The 17,772-nt window shown below is 33.6% G+C and overlaps 1 protein-coding gene across 5 annotated transcripts in view; it reads left to right on the top strand.

Annotated features, from left to right (window-relative positions):
- Csnk2a2ip (casein kinase 2 subunit alpha' interacting protein) overlaps window positions 1-17,772 on the top strand; it is an 80,830-nt gene that overhangs the window by 35,472 nt on the left and 27,586 nt on the right. The gene's annotated exons all lie outside the window — the stretch shown is intronic.

Below are 17,772 nucleotides of genomic sequence, written 5' to 3'. Positions count from 1 at the left end.
GAATTCCAAATGAAGAATGAAAGAATTCCTCAATTACTGATGCTATGTTCATGAAAAGATTCATGTACAAAACCCCTGTGGGAACCTGAAATCCTTTCCATGTCTGAAGCAATGAACAAGAGTGTTTTAAAAACTTGAATATATTTAAAGACTTTTTTTTAAAAGCAAAAAGTAGAAGAATCCAAAATCACCTGAGGAAAAGGATAAAGGGAAAGAAAAAGACCAGAAGGATTTCTAAGGATGCTGTATTTACAAAAAGTGTAAATTGATTTTAAATAACTTGATTTGTTTAAGTGAGGTTTTGTTAGATATTTGGTTACTTGAGGCCATGGGGAAAAAGAGATGGGGCAAATATTTTTCTCTGTTCTTTTGTAAGAAGGGCCATCTGCTGTATTTCACTTGTCATTTCTTGGAAAACTCAAAAGATCACACACAGTAACATTTCAAACAGGTACAATATGACTTAAATGAGAATTTAGTAAGTTACCTCAAATCCACAACCCAGCAATTGACTACTTAAAAGACATTCATTTGAAAATTTGTTTTAACTTTGGCTTTCAAATCGCATTCAGCAGAACAATAAACATTCAAAAAATAAAATCTTCACAGTACTGTTGCTGGTAAGAATATGGGGTGAAGGGAACCCTCTCAGGATGGTAGTGATTGTAAAAGTTGATACAAGTTTTGAGAACAATTTTCCAATATCTAGTTAAGCTTACCAGGACACAGCATTCCAATCCTAAATGCTGTATTTACTTCAGAAAAATGGTTACATATGTGCACAACAAAATATCTGCACGGGTAATCAGAGCAATGATGTTTATAGTAAGTAGCCAGAAATAAAACCAAACATCTATTATTAGAGGTAGATGACTTTATATACAGCATCACAGTGAAAACTAAAATAAAATATTGAGAAAAAAGACAAACTCTGAAGAATTCATGCACTATACCAATTATTTGGAATTTTTAAGATAAATGAAAATAAATGTTCTGTGCAGAGATACAGACATCATTGCAAACCCACATGTAGTAACATATGTAAGTATAAAAGCGTGGATAGAAAATATCCCTATCAACCTCAGAATGGTGGTAACGTACAGGATGAATGGGTAATTGTCTGGGATACCAACAATCTGGGTGCACAAAACTTGTCATCAAACAAAACTTTATAACTTCACACCTATTTTCCAAAGAATATGAGATTATATTTTTATTAAATTGGTGAAGTGGATATAAAATGATGAGCAGATAAATTTTATTTCAAATATGAACTAATTTTAAAAATAAAGAGCTATATTGTATTATTTTACCCTATATACTAATTATCTCATGCAGCAGTAGTGGTTTTAACTTAGGTTATTTCATGTAGTTCACTTGGTTTCCATTCAGGTTCAGAACCATATATTTCAAGTAGGTCAATTGGCTTGTCTTAATTACTTTATTTATTCATCTATTATTTTGCAGTGGGCATTCTGGGTCTTAGACTCAGGGCCTAGGCAGTGTCCATGCTATTTTATGAAGGAGTTCCAATTATCATAGACATATGATCTGTATTACATTTATTATTTTTTAAGATTAAATTGATTAAGCAGAAGTTCTGGAAAATAAAGATAAACATTCAAACATATACCTTTATTCTGGACTAGCACATTTGATTTATGGAAATAAATGTCATTTCTAAGAAAAAGGCCAGTTTATCATTAGCAATAACTTTATTCCATTGATATCAAGAGATTATAATGGAACAGTATTATTCCTTTAGCTTCACAAATGACAGAGAAATCTTAATACTGTAGCTGGTTTCATGGACCACATTTTGCAATGAATCCTTCATCAACAGCCCACAGTAATGTAAAGGATTACAATAATAAACATTTAAAGATTTTTTCATTCTTTGCAACACAGTAGTCATCATTTTATATAGATTATCTCATGTATAATCTTCACTGTACTTTTTGTTTTTCCTTTTTGGATACTGGAGATTGAACCCAGGACATTGCATTTGCTAGGCAAATGCTTTGCCACTGAGCTACCTCCCAAACTTCATGTGAAATTTTAAGAACTGAAGGAAGAAGCTATTACAATTGATGGAGAAACTGAGGCTCCGTTGGGTCAGACAAACTCAAAAAATATGTTAATTCTAGGCAAATGATAGAATAATATTAATTTAAGTTGTAAACAAAAGTATTCATTTTGAGTTTGGTGATCTTATTGAAAGAATTCAATGCTTTGATTGGAAAAGAATCTGGAAAGAAGTTGGAGATGATATTTGGTAGTGAAAGATAAGGGGAATTATAGATATATGAAAGGGATAGAGAAATGCATCAATTTTCTAGCAAGGCAAACTGATTCTCTTCTGTTGTATAGTGTTGGAAGAGAGACAAGTTCCTCTTACTTGGTAATTGTCTTCTTATAGTTTGCATGCACCTTGAGGTTGCCTGTGGGAAATCAAATCCTAAGAAGCCAGAAGCAAGAGAGGACAATATTAACATAAAAACAGTGGGTCAGGGATACTTTAGGAGGTTCATAGCATGTGCAGTGGTAGTTTGGGGAAGAAGCTCATGGTGAACGTTCAGAAAAAGTATTGGACTGAATATAGAAAGAGACAGCCCAAGAATATAAGTCATACTCCAAGAAAGACTATCAAACACCAAAGCAGATAAAATCTGCTGTGCCAAACCAGGAAAATAAAATGATTTCGTGAAGTGATTACATTTGAGATTGATACCATCTGGAATTATGTGCACGTAATATGCACACGTAATTAGATCATATACATTATATATACACATATGTATAGATCTATACAATTTACACAATAGGTGTGTATACATTTATATATATGTGTATATATATACATTATATACACATATATGTGATATGTAGATATACATATCACATTTATACAAATATATCATTTATATGTATCATATACATATACATGTGTGCACTATGTATATATTGCCCTGAACTCCTGCCTTAGTCTCTGGGATTATAAATGTGTATCATCACACCAGCAGTTAACATTTTTTGCTTCTAAGTTTTGTTCTTTTTATTTATCTTTTTATTTTTATTTGTTCTTTTTATTTATTTTCTTTTCCTACCATTTTTTCCTTTGTTTTTGCTTTACCACCTATTTTCCACCTATTTCTTCAAATTAACAAAATATTCTTTACCAAACTTCAGTTCTTTCCTGAATTCTCTCCTAGGGCTAATGTTGGTTTCCTTGTAAGGTACAATTTTAGTAAGAACTCTTTTAAGTGAATTTAGCCTTGATGTTTGATCCCTCAATATCTGATTAGCGTTTTCATTCCCTACCAGCCCCCAGAAAAGTGTGAATAGTTAGGATTGAAGACAGAATGCCCTTTGCCTCTGATGATTTACTTTAATAATTTTCCATTATCCAACCCCCAGCAACCCCAAAATGCGATTGCAATGGTTGCTATGCTTAAAGTCAGTCTTACAATCTTTAACAAGTATTATGAATCTTTTCCTTTAACAAGATCCACATTTTGCTATTCCATACCCTGTCCACCTATCTGTGCCAGTTTTATGTAAAAACAAAAATAAAGTGCTATCATGATTGCAAAGTTTTGATTTGAAATTAAACAAAACAACCTGAACACTAGAAAGTTAAGGAATGGTAGTTACTTATTTAATGGTTATGTGTACACTGACCTTTTTGATTCAATGAACAACAATTTTCAGTTTATTCTTATCATTTTAGAAGTGAAGGGATCATTTTTCAAAAAAAATATGACATTCTAAAACGGGGGGAAGTATACTCAACCTTCAATGGTCAAGTTTTGGTGAATATTTATTTAGCTAGGACACGGTATTGATTAATTTTTAAAATGGGACTTTTGTCTATTGTTCTCTTTGCCTTGACCTTAATATTATTCTAGTATAATAAAAATTTACATCATTCTTGCACATCTCTTTTTTGACTCAGTATTTTCTTTTGTTGGAGTCATGCAAATATACCCGTGTTATTAAAGATTTTTTTAAAATTTTTTTTGGTGAATCTCTGAAAAGAAAAAAAATGTATAAAATATTCAATATTGAAATTCTGTACTTGAGACAGACCCAAGCCGCCATGCAATTGGCCACAGAATTCAATCTATGTCATGGAATTTGCCCTGTGGAGATGACTCTGCTGCTTCACTCTCATGGCGACATAGAGGTGAGTGAAGAGTATTTCATTTGCTTGGCTCTGGCTCTGGCTCTGGCTTAGGAAAATTGTCCAGGCAATTGCTTTTTGCAGCATGTAATGCTGTTAGTTCCCATCCCACTGCTAACAGCCTCCAGCTCCCCCTCCCGTTCCCCTCTCCCTCACTCCAAGTACACCAAAAGAAAAACTATTTCTTTTGCTAATCATATTGGCTCAGATATCAACAAGGAATTGTAGCTTTTCAATCCTATATGCTTGGATTCTACATGGAGTTGAGACAGAGTAGCAGCATGTATTCACCTTATGCTGAGTTTTAGTTACCTAGCATTGTATAAATATCTTATTTTAATCTTTTAAATTCAAATACATAATGAATAAAATATACATTAGAATGTGTATGTTTTATGTAAGATGTATATGTAATGTTTAAAAATAACCTTAAAATTCAGATGTTCTCAATTTATTGTCATATCTCTGTATATTGAATATATCGTATCTATAAATATAGATATATATAAATAGATATTAGTGCTGGGAGCTGAACCCAGGGCCTTATACATGTTACATATATTTTATTTTTTAAAAATTTTGTGGCACTATTGGGAGTGTTGAACTCAAGGGTTTGCACTTGGTACTCTACCGCTTGAGTCATGCATGTCCCTTTTTACAGTTGGTTGTTTTAGACAGAGTTTCTTACTTTATGCCCAGGAGTGCTTGCACTATGGTCATTCTACTTCTGCTTCCCATGCCACTGGGGCTGACAGAGCTCAGCCCTGCCTTCCTCCCACAGTTGGGGTAACAATTACGTATGCTGTGGAAATGGAGTTTTGCAAATTTTATACCTTTGTTGGCCTTAAACCTCAATCCTGCAATCTCTACTTCCCAAGTTGCTCTGATTTAATAGTTCCTCACCTTGGTCATGTTGTGAATTATTTATAATATTTCTAGCATATATTAAATAAGAAATATATGCATATTTACATGAAGCAAATACCTTTAGTATATGTATGATAGTTAATCCAAAAGTTTTAATAATAATAAATTTATTAATAGTTTCTTGATCTATAGACTATAATAGTTTTAATAGAATAAAAAATAATACTAAACTCACTTATCTAAAGGCAAGATGCAAAGAGATACAAATGGAAATAAGAACGGAAGCACTCAGTTTTTACACTTATGTCTATTTGGTAGTTTTCACAGACAGAAGAGTAACCCCTTGGAGGTTTCTCAAGAGAATATAGATTATTAGTGGAGGTTTACCTTTTTATTGGTAGTCATAAGTTTGAAAACCCTCATATCACTTTCTAAGGCTTTGTTTACCTGAATTCAAACCTTCAGTTCAGCCAGGCGGGGTGGTGCGCATCTGTAATCCCAGCTACTCGCTGAGCCCGGAGGATCGCTTGATTCCAGGAGTTCTGAGCTGCAGTGTGCTATGCCTATTGGGTGTCCGCACTAAATTGTACTAAGTTCAGCATGTGGTGATCTCCCGGGGGCGGGGCGGGAGGAGGGGGAGGGGGGACACCAGGTTTGCCTAAGGAGGGGTGAACCGGCCCAGGTCGGAAACCTTCAATTCAATTTCTTTACTTGTAATCAATTTGTTATTTTTTTCTTAGATTTTGTGGGGACGGAACAAGAAAAGGTTGGCAACTTTTACAAATCAGCCAATTACTCTTAGATAGTATAGTAAAATAATAATAATAATAACCATAATAAACTGACCTCAATAATCCAGAAAAAAGACTGAATTTAATCAAGTTCTCAAAACCATCATTAGCAAAAGCATTTCTTTACTTTGTTTACATGAAATAAACTATTACAGAGGTGCTGTCTCCATTTTCTTCCAGCCTATTTTCAAGATTGGAATTACATCTATTCCATAACATATATCTCTCCTTCATTCTAAAATAGTGCCAAACTATTCATCTCAAAAAATTAAATACCTAACAAGCCAATGCGAGGATCCCCTTTTGTTTTGATGTTTTGGTGGTTTTTGTGACCAGAATGATACCATCAGCAAATGTATAAATTTATTATCACATCAGACCTTATCAAAATAATGTGATCATTACTGCTAACTGAGACAATTGGTAAGCGGCCCTAGAAAAGGGTAATTAGTTCCCATTACGTGGCTGCAAGCCTGCAATTTTCCTACAGACTCTGATCCGTGGTATTGCTTAAGTATTTGCAATGAGAACTCGTGATAATTGATCCCCTTCTGTGTCAAGTGTCTTCATAAGTTTAAAAATTAAAGATGCAGAGTGTCTCAAGTGGTTTGGGCAGGCAATTTGATTCCAGTTTTATTTTCACAGTGGGTCCATAATGTGCACGAAGTGTCCTTTCTGATTATCCCTGCCTCAGCACTTACCTACTCCACTTCCTTGTTTGCTTGTCTTTCCCTCCCCTCTTCCATCTCCTCTTCCAATCCAGGCTTCCCCTCATTTTCTGAGTAAATGGAAGAGTCTGCTTGTAGAAATTACCTATTGAAATTGGTTGCTCATAATCAGGATGAACTAGGTCAAGACAACACTTCTTGCTAAACGAACTGCCTCTATTATAGATAAAAATGATTTCTCTCACTTCGGAGACCTGAAGAAAGTAATGGATAGATGCTATATATGAAAACTTTGCTACTTTGCTTTCAGTAATTTTTTTTATCAAATGGGAGAAAAGTAGCTTATTTAGCAGAATGTGGAGTGACAAAAATTATTCTTAGGATGTAATATAACACACATGGACAGTACTACCCACAATTGGAATATAATTTAAAAAGCAGGATATTTAGTCACAAGAATGTTTTATTTTGTTTTCTTTGGGTTCTTTTCTCACATTTCTATTTTTTGCCACATTTCTTGTAAAAGCAGTGGTCTTGTCTTTATTATCTATGAGGATATATATTATTCATTTTATTGGCCCTTGTAAAATGAAACAATAAAAACTCAAATTATTCTTTATTGCAGAAGCAGTTATAAAAGCAATGATAGTCTGTAACTTCCTTAGCAAATGCATCAACGTGGCATGTTTTTAGTTACCCTAGGGCCAATGTCTGTGTCTGAATTAGGGCACTTGTATGTCACAAGAGGCCATTCACTCAACAGTAGCTGAGAAATCCTATACAAGGGAATAAATAAAAACATCCCAGAGTTTTCAAGAAAAAATTAGACTTTATTACAAAATGACTAATGGCATGAAAAGCTTCATTTTATGAAAGTCCTTTATGGAAAAAATGGGTCTCACTGAACTTGAAAAAGATGATTTTGTCCATATAAGAATGAAAACTTCACCAAGGCAATAAGTTTATCCAAATTCTCATACTTGGTTCATTTTGAGGACGATGCATCCCACATACTTCCCAGATTGGGAGGGTTTTCCTTCCTATTGTGGTTTATTCCTGTAAGTATAAAGAGGTCTGTTTCTTTACACTGGTGACAACTGCATTCATACTTGAGTTCATTGGAAGTCTAATATCTACTATTAAGCTCTCTGGTTAGAGAAGCATAAACTTCTGCTCTTTGTGTGTGTGTGTGTGTGTGTGTGTGTGTGTGTGTGTGTGTGTGTGTGTGTATGATTTGTTGTTCTTTATACTATTTACCCCATCAAGACACCCTTTTGCTTGAAAGTATCTTTAAGTAATTTGTCTTTTGTTGTACTCTAACCAATAATAATTCAGTAAGTCTTCATGAAGTCATAGAATTTGGTTAATATCTCTATTTTTCTATATTATATTTATAAGTATAATATTTATTTTTATTATCTTCAAGTAGTTTGAATTACAGCATTTCAGTTCAACCTGTCAGTTTATGAATACAATGCTTCTTGACCAATGTGGGTAATATCATTTTGTTGCTGTTGTTAATATCTTTAAAGCTTTTATTTTTGGGTTAAATATAAATTGCTTCCCACAAGTTAAGTCACTTTATCACTTTTTAGTTTCCATTCCCATTATTGTCATGTGTGAGTTTAATTGTTTAAAAATGGTCTTATTTGATTACTTCCTGCTTTAAGGACAAGCAGTCAATTTTGCAATGAGTTGTGATTACAGTAGTACTTTATTCTATGAATTTTGATGATAAAATACAGAGCTTAGGATTTCCAAAATTATGAAATAAGGAATTTTTATGCTTGAAAAAATGGAGCAGAATAAATAGCACTTGAATAAAATATTAATGTTGTCACGAAAAAATGAAATAATTTATCTCTGACAGTATAAGAAATAGTTAATGTTTGAAGTTACTAATGTTTCTTGTGTACTATAGGAAAATAAGTTATGTAAACTTAAAGTAAGATGCACTATAAATTTCCTTTTAATTACAATTGGACTTAGTGTTTATCTGTCACTGTAAATGAATATAAAATAAACTTTATTTTAATTATAATAATTTCCTCTTTGTCACAGTTAATTATGAAAGCATATAAAAATCTGGTCAGATTAAACATGCATTTTGAAGGAACAGCTGTTTGTGAAGCTCAAAACCAATCTCAATTTTCTCCTACTTTATAGCAAACAGGCCATATTTTCTTCCAATTTCAGACATTCTATATGTGTTACAAAATTAAGCATGCATTTTTAGCTTGCTTTGTCATTCTTTCCTATTCTTTCTTGCTATCTAGCTACCTAGATATGATTTATCTCCCTAAATAACTAAATTTTAATAAGCTTATATTATGAGTTTTATTGTGTTAAATGTGGTGTAGGAATCTAAAAACTTGAATCAAATTGAATTTCTCTTCCATTAAATAGTGTCTTTTTTGAAAAGTTTAATTAATTTAAATTTAATCTTAAGTGATACTTAATTCAGTTATTGGAAAGGTTTAAAGTTTGTTTACAACAACTTCATTATATGAATCTATTTTCAATGGTAATTGTCAAACTCAAAATTCATACCAAGTACTGAATACAATTTCAAAACAATAGTTCACAGTGTTTTCATGGCAACAGAGATGAAGCGTTTTCTCTGACTAATGGGTCCCGTTTTTGGACCCTACTTGAACAACTAGAGTGCTAGACTCTTCTTTTTCAAATATGGTTAATACAATTTGTGTGGCTGTGAGCAGTGCATTGATTTAATTTGCAGTCACTGATGAAGGAATGGATTGTTTAAATTGGGTACATTTTAATGAGTGAAAGTAGGTATCTATATTTTGACTTTCATTGAAAACTCATTTTATTTTCAGCTTGTGCCAGTACTGTTTTTCCTCACAGCTGGTACACTACAATCTGAGACACACTGCTCACTTCCAGCTTTTGGCTAGTTAATTGCTGATAAGAGTCTTTCAGATTTGTCTGCCAGGGTTGGTTTTCAACAGTGATTCTCAGATTTCAGGTTACTGAATAGGGAGGATTATTGGTATTAGCCATCAGTGATCAATAAAAGCCACATTCTTTGGTTTACTTTTCTGGGGCAACTTTTTGGGCAATGAAAAGGATAGGATGTTAGCTCATAGTCATATGACTTTAATGTAGAAGATATTGATTCATGATATACTACATTAGGATGTATACCTCATCTTCTATGCTGTACTTTGGTCAGATATATTTTGCCTGACTGTTATAATAATGTGGACCCTTTGAGAAATCATTATCATGAAAGAGCAAGGAATAGATGGATATAATTTCTTAAAGGTTGACGGAACTAAAAATAAGATATGAGTCCCTATGTACTGAAGACATTTTGAAAGAACTGGGGAAATGTCTTTATGGATTCTACGATGGATCAATATCAGTATTTTCTTACATGTTGTAAAGATGTTGTGGTTTCATAAAAATAATAATGTTCTTGTAGGGGAAATGCATGCTGGAGTGTTTAGGAGTGCAGTGTAACCAACTTTGGCAGGTCTGTCAGAAGGATTGAACATATGTTTGGATTGTACACATGTTTGCACATCATTATGTAGAGCAGTATTATAGAATGCTAACTACTGAATTACACAGATTCCTCCTGATATTCTCCCATACATTTTTCATAGTAGAACATATATACAAGAAACTGTTTCATGGAGCCGGGCGCCGGTGGCTCACGCTTGTAATCCCAGCTACTCAGGAGGCTGGGTCTGGCAACAATGAGAAGTACAAGTTGTCATGTCCAAAACGAGCTTTACAACGTTGGTGAGGGGGGGGAAGGAGAAGGATTGGGATGGGGGGGGAGGGGGGAGGCTGGGAAGGGATGTGAAGGGTAAACAAAGGAGGAGGCTGCAATGCTTGGTAAGAAATGTACGCATTATCCTGCCCATGTAATTGTAACTCCTCTGTACAGTATGTTCACAAATAAAATAAAATTAAATTAAAAAAAAAAGCCTGTTGGGGCAGGAAACTCCATGAGACTCTTTTATTTCCAATAAACCACTAGAAAACCGGAAGTGGTGCTGTGGCTCAAGCGGTAGAGCACTCGCCTTGAGCTGAAGAGCGCAGAGACAGTGCCCAGGTCCAGAGTTCAAGCCCCACGACCGACCAAAAAAAAAAAAAAAAAAAGAAAAATTATTAATTATTGAAGACTCCCCAACATAAGTGACATGTTTTCAACATGTTTGAAGACAGTTAACAAATGTGTTATAAAGACTTAAGTTCAATAAGAAAAACAATTTCCTTAATAGAAAAATAGTTATTGAATATAAATAGATTAACAAGATAGGAGTAAAACAAAATGGCCTATAAACAGATACTTTATGCTCAAAATAATGGACAAGTGTTTAAATATAAGAACAAAGAAGAAAAATTGCCTTTTATTCAATAATATATTTTCAACTTGTGAATAATTTAACAGTTTAGGTAAACAGATTCTCTCTTAAAGGGCTGATAAATGTACAAAATATCGAGAAAACTATCTGCAAATTTGAAAACCTAAGAGAATCTGAAATATCAGCAAAAATGCTTTCTGCAAAGATTGTTTGGATAAAATATACTTAAAAATTTAGTGGTTAGATATTGCAAATAAGGGAAACCATGGTATATGTCTGAGTCAAGAAGAAAAGGTCAGATAAGTTGATGTTAGGGAAATGAACCCTAAGATATGTATTCAAATGTTTTTTTTCTTTCATGTGATTATTTCTAACACATTTATAAGATTATTTCTTTGTTGTTTCGTATGTCCCTCCTCCACAGTATAACCCCTGCTTTCACTGTATTTGATGTCGGTATAATTTGTGGAGGGGAAGGGGAGAAACAAATCGGAATAGGAATACAGGTGGACCCATTGCAACAATGAGATGTACAAGTTGTTATGTAGGAAATGAACTTTACAACTTTGGTGGGGGGGGAGTATAGGGTGGAGGGTGGAGAGGGGAAGGGATGGGAAGGGGAAACAAAGGAGGAGGCTACAATGCTTGATAAGAAATCTACTCATTATCTTGCCCATGTAATTGTAACCCCTCTGTACAGTATTTTCACAATAATAATAATAAAAATAATAAAAAGAAATAAAAAATTTAGTGGTTAAAAAAGTAAAAAAAATTAGTGGTAATACTGGTGTTTAAACTCAGAGATATGTACTTGCTAGGCAGGCACTCTATCATTGAGTCAAAGGTCCAGCTCTTTGGACAAGTTATTTTTTAAAACTAGAATACTGTAGACCTAAATTATTTTTCCATATATTTAGAATAAGCTATTTAAATATGTGCATATTAGTGACACTGCAGTTATACAATGATTCATTGAAATAGTGCCGGTAAGATTCATTCAACAAAAGAGAATTATGAATGTACAATGAATACAGGATTCAAATAGAAGTGACTACCAAAGACTTCAATAGAGGATCTCTTAATAAATTGTATTTATATAGTACATAGGAAATTTATGTTAAAAGGTTTATCTCATTTTGAACCCATTTATAACATTTTGAAAAAAAAGGTTGCAGAACAGCTTTCAATTTTGTGAACGATTACCCAAATGCCTTAAATTACATTTGTATGGAAGAAGAGAAAGTCAAGTAGTATAATGTTAATCATACTTCTTTAAAATTCAAAATTACATTTTTTCTCCCTAAATTTTTACAATTAGGTATTGATGAGGATAATAAAGGTCTCTAAACATCATCCAATCTCTTTCAAATCTCATTCATTCTCTTTCTTTTCTACAAAAGGAATAGATTTCTCTTGCTCAACCAAAATAATAGAGAGAAAAATATACAATGCTGAGTTCAAGGCACTGAAGGGGCTGGGATTTGGGTCTTCTGAGGGTGTTTCTATGCTTTGAAGGAGTAGCGGGTAGGGTGGAATGGCTGAGGATAGTGTCCTATTATTTGGAGGATAGATGAGATGGGTTGTGGCAAAAAACGATTCTGATATTTATTGCGATAAGATTCAAGAAATCGTCTTTTAGCCCTCTTCATTTCCATTTTCTTACTCACTTGTAAATTGAGAAGAATATTACCCAAAAGAAAGGGACTGTGACCCTTAACTGAAGTAATTAGAGAAGAGATGCCAAAGGTAAAGAGAAACCACTATTTGTTTAATATTCTCAGTGCTCAACTTTAAACTATTCCATTTACATACACAATCTCATGTAATCCTCCTAGAGTTGTGAGTGCTCTGGGAGTAATCCCCTGCAAAGTTCATCTGAGTTTCAAGCTGTGTTAGTGTATTGAGTAGAACATTAACACACCCGAAAGTCAGATTCTGAAGGTGTAGTGTTTCCTTTGGCCCTACAACCTGAAATGAATCGCTTTGGCAGGTGTGACCTCCTAAGAGAGTAATATTTTCCCCTTAGACCTTAAATTCCACTGAGATATCCTAAAGTGAGTTTCTGCCACAATATAGAAAGAGAGAAGTCATGTTACTTGCCATTTTGAAGAAGGCTTGCATGAGATAGGGTAAAAGCTTCAGCTTGTCCTAAAGAATGACAATCAAGGAGATTCAAGAAAACATTTCTACATTTGCTTTTTCTCTCCAGCCTTTTCGTCTTTTTTGTGAGTTAGTTGTCTACACAATTACAGACCCAAGTTCAGCATGTAGTTGAGATAAAATGACCCCAATATTATTTCCAAACTTCAGATAAACAGATTAAAATGACATTAAATTTAATGTGGCAGTGGAAGATCAGAATTACATTGCTGTATCTTTGATATATTTGAGGCATAGTAAAAAATATAAACCCCAAACTGTCTGCTTCTGAGCTATTTGTACCACATCACTGGATTCTAGAAATTTATTGCCTCCATAGAGCTATTCAATGTCAGTTACTTCAGAATTTAGAGAGAGCAATGCACAGTTTGAAACAACACAGCTAAACACTACCTCATTCATTTAATTTTTTTAATAAAAAGTGCTCTTGAAATTCAAATTACTTAATCAAAATACTGCTATTTTATCATTCATAATAAAGCAAACATTTAAACAGCCATTTGATTTCCAAATTAAAATAGTATTTTTTCTTTTTAATTTCTCATGCTAATAGATTCTGGTGTATGGGTCCCTATGGAATTGAGTGGCATGAAAATAATTTAAAGTGCTGTGGTATCTTTCTGAATTCTCCACAGTTCATCCCATTATTAAATATTACATAAATTATTCAATATCATTTTTATCAAATACATTTTTTTTTGTGAATAAGATCAACACTCCTTGGTCTTAAGGCAGGCTCTATAACATAAAAGATTTTTTTCCTAAAAATTGTCTGCCTTTTTCCTTTATACATTGCACTGACTGACACCCAGGAAAAAAAAATATGGTGACAAAGAAACAGAAAAGCAATTTAGCTTTGTTATACACACACATGCACTTGTGGGCCCTGAATTTTAGATTTGAACTTGTATTTTCCTCTTGTTTATCTGGCCCTAACAGAAAGTTGCCTGAGAGCTGCAAACGTAGGTGTTTTACAAACCCAATATTTCCTTAGATTTACTAGCCTGGTAGAGAAGGTGTCCTGTAGTTTGTAGAGTAAAGAATACTTGTGCTTGGAAAAGTGCTTCACTATTTGAACCTTTCCTGCACTGAAGGAACTTACCAGCTAAGAATTTACCAGTTGTATATGACCCCCTATTTGTAAACAGCATGATCCTTTAAAAAAGAAACAAAAAACAAAAACAAAAACAAGATTTCAAATAGTGTAATTCCTTAGTTAAAATCAAAGTTCTGCCAAATAAAACACTAGGCAGGTACTGGAAAGGGGTTGGGGTGGGCTTATGGGGAAAGTGTTAGATGAAGAGAAGAAGGGGAAAAAATGAAGCCAAGAATTCAATGTATATCCTGCAAAATTAAGAAGAATGAGAGGAGGAGTGGATAGACAAGAGATGGGTGAGAAGGGGTAACATTGATCAAGATATATTGTATTCATAAACTGCTCTGTTAAATGGCAATTCTTTCGTACAACTACTCAAAGATGATAGTAAACATTTAAAATTTAAAAAGATGTGCCTTTTTGTTTTATTTTATTTTATTCCTAAATTTAGTTCTATGTAAGTGCCCAGCATTGCGCCTTGTGAAATAACATAAACTGCCCTTTTCTCTATTTTTGAATACAGCTTTCATCTGCTACCACAGAAGCCTAGGTTAGACCATTCAAATTTTTCCACTTGAATTGCCTGAGATGATAATGTGCATATATATCCACACTGGAATATAGAATACAAATCATTTTGATACATTCAACTTTTCAGCTTTGTATCTACTTGGGACCTTGAAAAAATATATTTGTTAAGGGGTGACATTACCTGAATGGAAATGTACTCTTCTGACTTACATAACTATAATTCCTGTTTTCACCATTTTAAAATAAAAATAATAAAAATACGTTTTGTGAAATATTTTACAATTTATCATTTAAATTATAGCAACTTTATGATATTGCAAATAATTTGAGAAAATTGGTAAAAATTTGAGTATGTATAAAAATGAAAAACAGTTGGTGCTGGTGGCTCATGCCTGTAATCCTAGCTACTCAGTACACTAAGAGAATCATAGTTCAAAGCCAGCCTAGGCAGGGAAGTCCATGAGACTCTCATCTCCAAATGGAAATGGAGTTGTGACTCAGGTAGTAGAGTGCTAGCCTTGAGCAAAAGGAGCTCAGGGACAAAGCCTAGGCACTGAGTTCCAAGCCCTAGAACTGGCACACACACACACAAAAAAAAAAAAAAAGAAAAAAAAGAAAAAGAAAAACAGACTAACACATTCTGATGGAGAAACAGCATAATAAAATGTATCTGTGGGGGCATTGTATTCTTTATGAAATCAGAACTTATTGGTGACTCCACTGGAATGTGTGTAAGAACGTGAATGTCTCTGGGGTGCTGAGAGGTGTTCTGATGAAAGCCAGTGGAATATTCTCAAGATTTTCAGCTTTTCAGAAAAGAAAGTAATCCTGATGCAATTAACATATTGCGTGCATGTTGGTGTCTTATGCTAAATCTCTCTCCACATAAGAGCAATTTTAATAATTAGGACTGTTATTATGCTACTGCTGACAACTTCCAAATGTCTACAAGGAACTGGAGGGGTGTATGAATGTATGTGTACACGTGCACATGCACACATGTACAAGCATGCTTTTATGCACATGTGAGTACTTTTCTGCTATCTATCAACATTTAGTCTAACATAAAAATCGTAAGATATCAGTTATAATTATCTTTACTCAATGAGGTCAAGTGAGGGAAGAGGTAATAAAATTCGAAAAGTAACATTGTTTTAGAGTAGGCATTTTTCACATCATGATATGCTTTAAAATATTTTTTGTGAATATGTATATAAAGCTGATGGCAATGAACATTTGTAAATCCCAGAAATGAAATAAACACCAACTAAAATATCATTTGTATTAAGGCATCAGTTCAGTATTTTAAAATCTTGTTTGATGCATCTTTTAGTCTCTCTGAAATGATGTCCTGAGGTCCAGAAAGCTCTGACAATGTCATGCAGAATAAAGCATAAAGTCACAACCAATTCACTCCCACACTCCTATTGCATCAGAATCACTTGGGAAGATGATACTAAAAATTTCTAGTCATGGCAAACACTCTACCAGAGAAAATTTAACTTTAGTAATCTGACATAGGCCTGGGTATTGGTATTTTTAAATGTCTCCCCAAGTAATTCCATTGTTTAACCAGAAACTGGAATAATGAGTCTATTCTACAAGGACACAAAGATGAAATGTGTACTTAGCAGGGTCAGGAGTTGTATTAGGCCCTACCTTGTTACTTTGCTCTTTCAAACTAGTATTATTCTTCTCAGTCCATAACCATTATGTAGTTCAAGTGGTAGAAATATAGCAGTGAATAAGAGTACAAGGCCTGAGTAATAACTATGGTGCAAACACAAAAACAAAAAGCTCTGGTTATTGGTTAGTAGATATATAGCCAAATATTGTGTCTACCTATGTTGAACTTGGCAATAGCTTTTCATTAATACTTAGTGACAAATCTATATTGCTTAGGATACTACTTTTTTTCCCCTACCCACATTAGACATTTCTTATAGACCTCAAATAGCTTAAAGTATGAATTTTCTCAGTGTAAAATTTAAGGGAAACATGACTAATAAGTCACAGTTGTCAGGTGAAATATTATCTATATTCCACCTCTGAAAAAAAATGTTAAGACATGGCATTTTCTTGAGAAAAATTTTTGGAACTTTCGTTTTTGTTTTGTTGCTGCTGTTGGTGGGGTTTTTTGTTTTGTTTTGTCATAGAGCTTGAACTCAGGGCCTGAGCTTTTTCTCTCAGCATTTTCTAGAGATAAGAGTCTCATGACCTTTTCTACCTGGGCTGGCTATGAATTGTGATCCTCAGATCTCAGCTTCCTAAATAGTTAGAATTACAGTCGTGAGCCACCAATGCCCGGCTGATGTTTGAAGGTTTTTGAAGAATATTGAGACTTATAACATCTTACACATTTTCTGATTCTATTTTAGACAATATTGTATTTTTGTTATTGATTGTGAAATAATTGAAGATAAGTATGTGTATAATTTTCTAGGATGAAAATTGTAAATCAGGAGAATCTTCCATGAAGAAGATTAAAGATAACCTACAGGGAAGGTAGAATATAAATTCTGGAGAACTCAGACCAATTAAGTTATAGCCAAGACCCAGACTGAGAGATATGTACTTATGAGTGGGTATTAACTGGATTATCATACATGAGTATATGACAGATAGAAGAATTAAGAAAGCAATATGTTAGTTTGGTCCATTCTCAGATGATCTCTGTTAATTTCCATTAGTTCCCAACTATGTAATGGGTGATAAGGAGACTAGAACAAGAAACATCTGATATTGATGGAAATATTTTAAATACAGTTGCTGAAATCTCAAATTTAATTACTAAGAACTATGTTGTTTACAGAGAACTCAGACAATAGGAATGCATGCCAAGAGCATTTTGAACTTATTACCATTTATGTCCCTTTCTCTCTTCTTGTCTCAGAAAGATGCTTTTCTTTCCTTCATACACTCTTTTTTAGCATTCATTCTAAGACAAATCCATCCAAACTATATTTTTGTCTATAATTGTATAAAATGTTATTTATAATGCCACTTACTATGTTCTGTTCTTTATTTGCACATGTATGTATGGACCTCTCTACTAAATACATCTCATTCTACAAGGCAGTGTTTTCTCCCATGACCAACAGCCGTCACCTTGCTACAATGTCTCCATTTAGTTTGT

Source organism: Dipodomys merriami, unplaced genomic scaffold (assembly GCF_024711535.1).
Source record: "Dipodomys merriami isolate MVZ:Mamm:240054 unplaced genomic scaffold, mDipMer1.0.p SCAF_2, whole genome shotgun sequence".
NCBI lineage: Eukaryota > Metazoa > Chordata > Mammalia > Rodentia > Heteromyidae > Dipodomys > Dipodomys merriami.
Note: the sequence above shows the minus strand (reverse complement) of the source record. Positions and strands in the feature narration are given on the sequence as shown.